At 41.0% G+C, this 9,808-nt stretch overlaps 1 long non-coding RNA gene across 1 annotated transcript; it reads right to left on the bottom strand.

The window, feature by feature from the left end:
• Nucleotides 1–2,802: 2,802 nt before the first annotated feature.
• On the bottom strand, nucleotides 2,803–9,045 carry LOC108445452. Its single transcript, XR_001860307.1, has 2 exons — nucleotides 8,830–9,045; nucleotides 2,803–6,370 (listed from the first exon to the last, which is right to left on the bottom strand). It is a non-coding gene; the product is annotated as an uncharacterized LOC108445452 (long non-coding RNA).
• Between the last annotated feature and the right edge of the window lie 763 nt (nucleotides 9,046–9,808).

Here is a 9,808-nt window from a genome sequence, read left to right as displayed (position 1 = left end):
TATACCAGACGAAGTGCATTTAGAGTCTTTCTGCTCCATGCTGGTATTTACAATTATATATAAGTTATTTTCCCCTCAATGCTCTATTTGTTAATCCTCAGTAATGTAAGTGGGAGCTGTTTTATAAGCAGAGGTATTGCAGTTTGGAGATCTCTACATTTAAGAGTTTGGTGTATATATGTAAACCATAAAAACATCCATCCAGCACCTGCATATTCTGAAATAGTCTGTCTTTGAACAGTCTAATATGGACATCTTGATTCCTGAAAATGAATTACCACATGCAATGCTGTGTAATTTTCTGCTAAAGGATGAAATAAGAAAATGTTCTACAGCAGACTATCTTTCCAACTCCATTGAAGCTCCCAACAAGAGCTGGAAAAAGAAATACACTCTTGAAAATCTAAAGGAAATTAATGGTCCGTGTCCCTAGATACAATGTAGTACAACGACATTTCGCTTAGGATATGCCAGCTGTCCTCTCAAGACTCAGTGATTCAAAATATTCTGAAATAAATATAACTAGTAATGTATTATTATTGTTGTTGTTGTTGTTATTTCAAAATATTTTGATGCAGAGAAAAGCGAGAAGCTGTCTTTTAGTTCGACTAACTGTAAATGAAGCAGATTTAGGTGGCTGGGGACTCCTAGGTAGTGGCAGCTGTGGATCCCATTTGCTTTCATGAGGTTTGTATGTAAGAAATCTCCTATCAGGGTCCTTTTGCTTTCCTTTCAGTGGTTCAAGTCTAGGATCTGAAAATATTAAGCAAACAGTATTTATAAGCAATAGGAAAAACTGTCTGGATTCTAGGATTTGAAAAGCTATGCTTATTGTTAATCTGCTAGGATCCAGAAAAAGGAGCCTTCAGAAATATACAGTAAACGTTATAAGAAAAAATATTCTGTCCATGGCCTTGCTGTGGATGAAGCCTTGCCTTTGCCTTTGTGTACAAAGAAAGTAGTGCTTTAAGCTGTATGGTATGTATGTGTGTGTACTTTAACTTACGTGTAGTTAATTATTTTCAAAGAGGCTCTCCTTATAAAAGGGGAAGCTATAGCAACACTAGAGGGCAGGCACCCCATTATGGACCATCCACCACAGTAGAAATGAAGATATGGACTGTTGTATCCACAGTGGGTACAGCAGACATTGGACTTGAATCAGTTGCCTGGCAATAACCCCCCCATTACAAGGCTGAAATTGCAGTCTTATCAGAAAAATCAACATTAACGAGCAGTTTTCAGCTAGTAATCCTGCTTGTATCGGGTGTCCGTAAATCTAAGTGTCTTTGCATGAGTAAACTAGTGTATTTCCTGTGATCTGAGTCTGTTATTTAGAGCCTGGAAGTGGACTTTCTCTGATATTGAAACTCAGGTGAAAAACTACTGTTTACTCTTCAAGTTTCACCTAAAGCCACTTAAGACAGGTTGGAGGGTTCTGCGCTCTTATTCCCACTCCCTACTGTTGAAGTAATGTTACTCAATTCTCTAACACAATAAATGTGCCTGTTGTGAAGGACTCACCTCTGTTTAAATGCTGTGGCTTTAACTTCAGATTGAAAAGATCTCTGGGGTAACTTGTCACAAAATTTGGTAAATTAGCTTCATAGTGCAGTTGTAAAGGAAAATATATTTTAACATCAGAAAAGCCACCATGCCTAGAACAAAGACCATTGAAGTTAGCTGTAGAGTAAACTTTACATGCTGTTTTTAGGTAAGGTAAAAATACACTTGTAAAATTTCTGTTCAGAAAAATGCAAGATTTAGGAGATTTAATTAATTGTTAATTAATGGCTGTTGAGCTGACAAGAGTTACAGTTTTTCATTACCCTAAAGTTCTTTATTTACACAACTCCTATCACCTGCAATCTCAAATGAGTGCAGTGGTCCCTTGTTACAATACAGGAAAGGAATAATAACAGAAACAGAACACCCTTCTAGAAAAAGGAGCTGTGATACTAAAATCACATGGGATGCAGTTTCTTGGAATATGTATTGCACAATCATAGAATCTGCTGAGATGGCTATTTGCATTATTTTTCAAGTCTTTCCAGTGAATTTAATTAATCATTAACATACCTTGCAGTCATCTGCATTACAATGATCTTAAGATCTCTCTGTTGCTGGAGAACTCATGAGAGGCCTAACAGGAAAGCTGAAAGATGATGGTAATTTAACATCAATGACATATCATCTCTTTGATGTGTATTCTCCTTGTCTGGAAGCAAAAGTGATTTTGAATTCAAAGTGGATAGGATTTGAAATAGCTGGTAATATTTTCTGCAAGTTGCAAAAGGAATTTGTCAGTTTGGCTGTGGGTAGTGCTGTTCTTCAGGAAACTACACTTTGCAGAGTCAGGTAAGTGTAGGACAGGATACGACACCAGCACATTGGTCTTAAAATCTTTCTGAGACAAGGCTGACTCTTAAAAGGCTGACTACATTGCTAGTTATGCAGATTTGACTAACGATATCCCCTGATCTTTGCAGGTTGAAATGGATATCTTAATGGTTTCTTGCGAGATACAAGATGGAAAATCCACAACGGTCATGTTCTGAAGGTATCAGTATCATCTGCATGAATAGGAAGATATGTTTCTTTGATTAATTGAACAAGATAAAATGAAAATTCAGGGTTTAGACAACATAATGAATGCCCTGTGAAATCAGGGAGGGAAGAGAAATGGTATGTGAAGATACATGTCGAAAACTTGATTGTATTGAATATTTATCTGTGAATTAATAGGTGTGATGCACATCAGAACTGCACAGGAGAGAATTACACACACAGGAGAAAACACAGTACACTGGTAATTTACATACTTTATTTCTTGCCTTTCTCTTCTTATTAGCCTTTCCAATTCTTTTCTGATTGAGTTCTGGTTTCCATTTAATAAAGCATGTCCCGTTGGCCTGAATGGTGAGAAAGTCTAAGTGAACATAGACATTGCCCTTTTTTGTTTGTTTAGGATCAAGCCTATACTTAAGAATTTTGGACCAATGCTGCAAGTCCTTAGGTATATTTTTGATGTAGAGGTCTTCCACTGAGATTGATCATTTCCTTTTAAACTCCAGTGTTACCAGGAACTTATATTGGAAACTTTTGGTTGCAACTTGCTTTTTTCGCTTTTTTCTTGCTTCTTTCCAGAAATGCTGACTTACAGATACTTGTTTCACTCAGGTAAAATTTTACCAAAGAAAACCTTTAGTCCTGAGATTAGAGCACTGACTGGTGACATTAAAATTCTCAAAATCTCCTGGTTTGTAACAAAAGCCTAAAATGTGATTTCACACTCACAGCTAAATAACTTGGTCATGTAGTTATCAGACTTTCTGGAATTAGCTTCTGGATCCAGTCAAGTTATTAAAGCATTCCTGATATGGAACTTGGGGAAAGTTCTGAAACCTTGAGAACATTTCCTGTATGGAAAGCTATAAAAAATGTATGGAAGCTATAAATTATCCTGCTAGAGTCAGGACATTTGAAGTGGTGATGTTAGAAAGCATAACACTGGGGTTGTGGGAAAAACATTTTTTTTTTTTTTCCCTTCTGCTGGTTTTGCAAATTTACATTACTGGTCAAGACTTGAGGGAGAAAAAAAAAACAACAAAAAAACCCATGATTACTCAAAAAGAAAAGTTTTGTTGGGTTTTAAGAGAAATTAGTATTTATTTACTATTATGAAATCTTGGTCATCTTTTTTTTCAATTGCATTTGATTTTATCATATCTCCTTTCCAGAGTGTTTGTTACACTTTGTTCTTTGATTGCAAGATTTCAATGAGTTAGCAATTTGACAAGGTTTGGTCCATTTCCCTGCACTTCTTGTCATCCCATTCCATTTCGTTGTTTTCACTTAGTTTCAAAATTTTTTTTTAAGACATTTAATTTCTTCAATTTCTTCTCTTATCTCTTCACTTCACTTGATTTCAAGTTTTCAATGAGTATAATTTTGGCAATTTTCAGTCCTTTTCACTGCACCTCATTTCATCCCAAGACATTTGGTTGTAGTCACTCCTTTTCCAAATTTTCTTTTTTTTTTCCAGTTGCATTTGATTTTATCATATCTCTTTTCCAGAGTGTTTGTTCGACTTCCTGCTCTTATTTCAAGATTTTATGTCCTTTCATAAATGGAAATTCTCCACAGACACAACCCTAACCCCTAACCTTAACCCTAAAATGGCATTGTTAGGGGTGGTGCTGAGGGTGGGGTTAGGAGCGGCACTGGAGGCAGTGTGAGGGGGGGTCTGAGCTGTGGAGGGTGGTGTGAGTGGAGGGGAGAGTCTGAGTGGGAGGAGGTTGGTACCCTTGACCACTGACCCTTGAGCTTTGATCCTTGACCCTTCACCCCAATCTTTGACCTCTTGACCTTTGACCTCCTGATCTTTGATGCCATAATCTTAGACCTCCTGACCCTTTTTGACCCATGACCCTATGACCTTTGACCCCCCAGGCCCTTGGCCTTTGCCCTCATGACCTTTGACCACATGACCTTTGCCCCCCCCCCAACCTTTGACCCTTCGCTCCTGACTCTTGAAACATGACCCCAGGTCTGGATCCCAGGCTCAGGACCTTGGACCATTTGATTTTATCATATCTCCTTTCCAGAGTGTTTTTTACACTTTGTTCTCTGATTTCAAGATTTCATTTCCTTCCATGAAATGAAGAATTGGGAAAAAAATTGAAAAAATTGAAAAAAAAGAAGAAAATTTGGAAAAGGAGTGACTATAACCAAATGGTGTGGGATGAAATGAAGTGCAGTGAAAAGGACTGAAACTTGCCAAAATTATACTCATTGAAATCTTGAAATCAGGAAGCAAGGTGAAGGGACAGAAGAAATTGATGAAATGAAATGCCATGAAAAAAAAAGAAAATTTCAAATTGAAGTGAAAACAATGAAATGGAATGATGTTTATTGATAAAGAAAGATATATGTTCCTACTGAATGGGTACAGAACAGTGTACAGAGAAGGAAAACAAGAGATGAAGAGAGAAGCAGAAGACAAGGACAACATTGCTGCTGCACCTCGGGGTGCCCCATAGGTGTCTGACCGGCACATGGACCGTGTGTGCTGCGAGCAGCTGTGAGCCTGTGCAGCTCTTGTGAGCAGCTGGGCGCTACTTCCAAGCGGTGGCGAGCCAGGATGTGGCGTTGGCCAGGATGGGCTGGCTGCTGAGGGCACTGCAGGAGACACGGCCTGGGTGCAGGCAGCGTCTGTCCCGTTGGGGAAATAGCAGAGCACCGGGTTGTCACAGTGACGAGCTACCTCTGGGAAGCACCAAAGCAGGGCAGGACAGGTGCAGACAGGACAGACAACTAGGGAAGAAGCAGCACCACAGAGAGAAAGAGGCAAGAAGGAGGCAGAGCTAACCCTCCAAGCGAGCCCCCGCTTCCTCTAAGAAAACCGGGAAATGGCAGCCCTAGGGGTGCGGTACAGGTAACAGCTTTTATGTGCTAAGGCTCCTCCCAAAGCCCAATTTACCTGGCATTTTTTCTGGGGAAACAGGTGATCTACCCCACCTGCAAGGGGAAGTCACTTAAAGCCCAGTCGTGGAAGCTTTCTCTCCCTTTTGGCTGCTAGACAAAGTCTCCCCAGGACTGGGCTCCTTTCCATCTCAAGTACAGTGCCTAAAGTAAGTTTTCACCTCATATATAACATAAGTTGAGGCATAAATAAAAATCAGGTTATTCCCTTCGTGCATGGGTGGTGCCAAGAAGATGTGGAAGGAGCAATGTTTGGCCAGTGCCATGCTCCCCTTGGCATGCCTTTTGCAGTTGCAGTGTCCCTGGAGCTCTGGGCTTTGTGGTTTTCTCAACCCTAACCCTAAGCTCAACCCTAAACCTAAGCGGAGCAGTAAAATCAGCATTTTCCTAGGCTGAGGTGCCCAGCACGTGGATGGTGCCAAGGAGCAAGGTGTGCAGGAGCCATGCTGGGCCAGTGCCGTGCCCCCCCTGGCACGCCTTTTGTAGTTGCACAGTCCCTGGAGATCCGGGCTTTGTGGTTCCATATTGAGGCAAGTCCCTTTTCTTTTCCAGAAGAGGAGAGAGCAGCCTGGACCTAAGCCTGGAAAGCTCTTTCATGCCTGTGGCCTCAGAGCTCCTTTTTGGCTTCCGTTCCCCTTTTCCCTTTCCTTGTGGCTTCTGAGGAAGGTTGGATGACTTATAGAGCCAGTAGCTAAGATCAGGAAGTTGCTTCAGCCATAAATCAATATTGGCTTTGGATTGCTGCACTGTAGTTTGTTGTGAGAAAGGCCTGTCAAGGCTTGCAGAAAATTTTCTTTGAGTTTCAAAGAAAAATTTTCTCTCTTCTTGGTGGAGGATGAGCATAATGGCCTGATGATTAATTTTTTCTTCTCAAATATTGCAATCCCTGGCAAAAAGAAAAAGAAAAAACCCAACACACACATACACACAACAGAATGTTGTTACCGATTGCTACTTTCAGTCTGGCTATGCCTGTCTGCGCAACCCAGCACGTTCACTGAACATAAAGGTGTGGTTGTAGTTTAATATTATGTTGTACCTGTGCTTAGATGAAGAAGTACTGCTTCTTGGTTCTGTCTTTCACTTCTGCAAAGTTACCTGCCGAAGCAAACTCCTGACCCTAGGGAAAGCCCATCTGAAGCCAAAAGCTTGGATGTTAAGAATTTAAACATTCATACCAGCCTGTAGGAACAGGACCTCTGAATTTATTTTGCCTGAAATACTCATCACTATGTAACAACTCAAATACACCCTTTTTTCATCTTTTAATTCTTGTCTCATTAAACAATACATCCCTGACAGGAGACTAAACCTGTGCACATACAGGGGAGCACAGCACAGCAGGGGTTTGGGGTTATAGTGGGGCACAACTGGGTGCACACTAGTCTCACTTTGCACAAGTAGAAGTGACAAAATGAACCTCAAAAGAGGGAAGTGTTGAAGCTCTGCTCTCCATTCTTCCTGATGCATCTTCATCTTTTTCTACATTCCTGGGCACACCCAGGACACAACATTAATTAGAGCAACCCCCTTGCTATCCTAATATGTGCCCAGGTGTTACATCCTGCCATGGGCTATCTCATCAGCCAGTGCCACGAGCTTCATCTTTTTGCCCAGAGGTAGAGGAAGGCCCTTTCCTACACCCAAGGATGCCCCTGGGCAGGATGAAAGACAACTGGAGCAGCATTAACACTCTAAATAGGCAGTAAAGTATTTAGCTCTGTGCATGAACTAGACACAGATACTACCTTATCCATGTTTTCTGTTTTATCTCTGTGATCTAAAAGCCACTCCCAGACTGTTACCTTTCTTACACAAGAGCCCCTTTCATGCCCTGAAAATCTGGAAGAAAGACATGGATCAGAGGGGTATTGCAGCAGGCCAAAACACAATACAAACCATATTTTCTTATTCGAATACTCAATGCTCAGGAAACCTGAAGGAAAGCTCTAACATTACAACTTTCTCTTTTTTTTACTTGTTCATTCTGAGAATAGAATGGGTTTTTTTCTAAAAGAAGGTCATGGTCCATTGAAGGTTAAGGGCATATGGAAATATGTCCTAACCAATAAAGCTGTGTTTCTGAACAAGGATTTGAGAGGGCAGCTTACTGGAGATAAATCAAGTACCCACAAATTACTTCTGGAAGGTCACATTTCTGTGCTCTTTTTTTAAGGTGATTTTGGTTCCCAGACCATGCTCAGATGTGCTGTGCTGCCAAGACAGGTTCCTTCCAGCCTGGGACCACGCGGCTGGAACACTTCCAGCTGCAGCAGATCCCTGCTGCAGGACAGCCTTTGGGAAGGGGCCAAAACTCAGTTTCTACTTCACAGATTACACTCAGGCTATCCAAACACTGAAGCACAACCTGGCCTGGTTCCTGCTTAGGAGGAGGTGAGTAGGCTTAGGTGGGCACTTTGCCTCTGCGTTCTAAGGTGGCCCAGGCTTCCCATCAAGTGTGTATGTGGGCAGTCTACAGGAAAACCAGCTGTCCCACCATAGCCAGCTGCTGTGTTTAGCTCATGATTTAATAAATTGTGGAGAAAAAAAGACAGTTTATAATTTATACATGTAAGGCAGCCTTTTCTTGGTTTTCAACTAAACTGAGATACTGGCAGACTGACCAGGCCAGCTTTAGGTCCAGGTAAAACAGGTACATGCCAAGGTCAACAGGACAAACAGCACAAGTGCTTCTGTTCATCTAGTCTGTGCCAAAATTACAGCATCTGAGACTTTGCATTGTTACCGTTGCCATCATGAGAAGACGATGTACGCACCTGGCCCTCCACAGGTGTTAGGAGCAGAAATGTTCAGCTCTGCAGAGCTGTGTGTCCTTCTCTGCCCCTTTTCCTCTCCCTTGTACTCCTCCCTCTCCATGGCAATGTTAGTACCACAGTCTGGAGGCAGCAAAATTTAGAATTTGCCTATGTTTCCAAAAAGACTCAAAACTGCCTAACACTTTGCAGGGACTATGTTAAAAGGATAACTTTTCTCCATTTTGTACACAGGGTAACACACCACTAACTTGTTAGTTGCATGAATACCCATTTCCTCCTTACCTCTCAATCCTCTACCCATTTTCTCCAGCCCTAGTTTCCTTCCTAAAATCAAGGTATTGCACCCAGAGGTTCTAAAGCCATGCAATTCTATGACTCTCCATTAATTTCACCGAATCTGCGTACTTTCACACATCCCACCTCTGCCAGCTTTGTTACCATTGATTTTGATGCTTATGTTTGTATCTTAGAAACTGAAACTCACTGATCCAAAGTACCTACAGATCCATATGCACAGTGGTGAATACAGACCCCAGAGAGATGCAGAGAACAGAAAAGATAGACTCACCACTCTTCAAAGACAGGGACTTCCAGACAAATTTCATCTGCTGAATTTCATCAACCACAGAAGGCTTCCCTTTCCTCTCTTCTAGGGGGAGGTAAGTGAAGCAATGAACTTGCAGCACACCCTTACTCAGGGAATTTTTTATTTTTCCATTGTACAAAGGAGCTGGAATATACAGTCTACCCATCTGTGTTGCTAAGAAACAGGGCACTGTTGCCTTGGGACTTGATTCAGAATTCAAAAACGAGAAGAATGTCTCAGTAGACTGCATAAATGCAGCTTGAAACCTAGCAACAAGGCCACAAGTTCAATATGCTTTTCTTATATGCTAGAAAACAAGGGTATTAGAAGGAAAATACATGGCTGAGGGAAAGAAAACAGTAATTTGAAAACAAAACAGTGGTGTTGTATCGCCAGTTATCCTAAGGGATGGAACTATGTTTTACTAAACATACTTTTATGACCTCTAAGATCTGATGATGTCCTGTGTTTTGAGCAGATTCATATTTACTAAAACAACTGAATACAAAGCAGCATCAGTATTAACCCCAGTATTTCCTAAAAATTCATCTTGTCCAGTATAAGTCACAGCAGAATGTCAGGATAGCAGAATTAATTTCCATTTGTATTTCAGTTTTCAAGCATCCTGCCAACAGAACAGTTGAATAGTTGCTACACATGCCTTGAAATAGTCACTTGAAATGGCCTGGATTGTATAATTGGGTGTGATTACTTAGCCACATTAACACAGACTGCTTTCTCTATTTGCTTATGTGCAAGTGAAGTATAAATTATAAATCAAAAACACATTATACACACTTTCACCTTAACAAATGGTCATTATGTGCTGCTGGACATTACATTGGTTCAACCAGCTATTTCACTGTAAAACCTGTTCTCTCTGGTTGCAGAATGTCACTGCATCACTGAAACTCTGGCCAGCACTCCAGCAGGGAAGGCCAAATTTGAATTGAGTTATGGT

The sequence above is a fragment of the Corvus brachyrhynchos genome, unplaced genomic scaffold (genome assembly GCF_000691975.1).
Source record: "Corvus brachyrhynchos isolate BGI_N302 unplaced genomic scaffold, ASM69197v1 scaffold142, whole genome shotgun sequence".
NCBI classification, from domain to species: domain Eukaryota; kingdom Metazoa; phylum Chordata; class Aves; order Passeriformes; family Corvidae; genus Corvus; species Corvus brachyrhynchos.
Note: the sequence above shows the minus strand (reverse complement) of the source record. Positions and strands in the feature narration are given on the sequence as shown.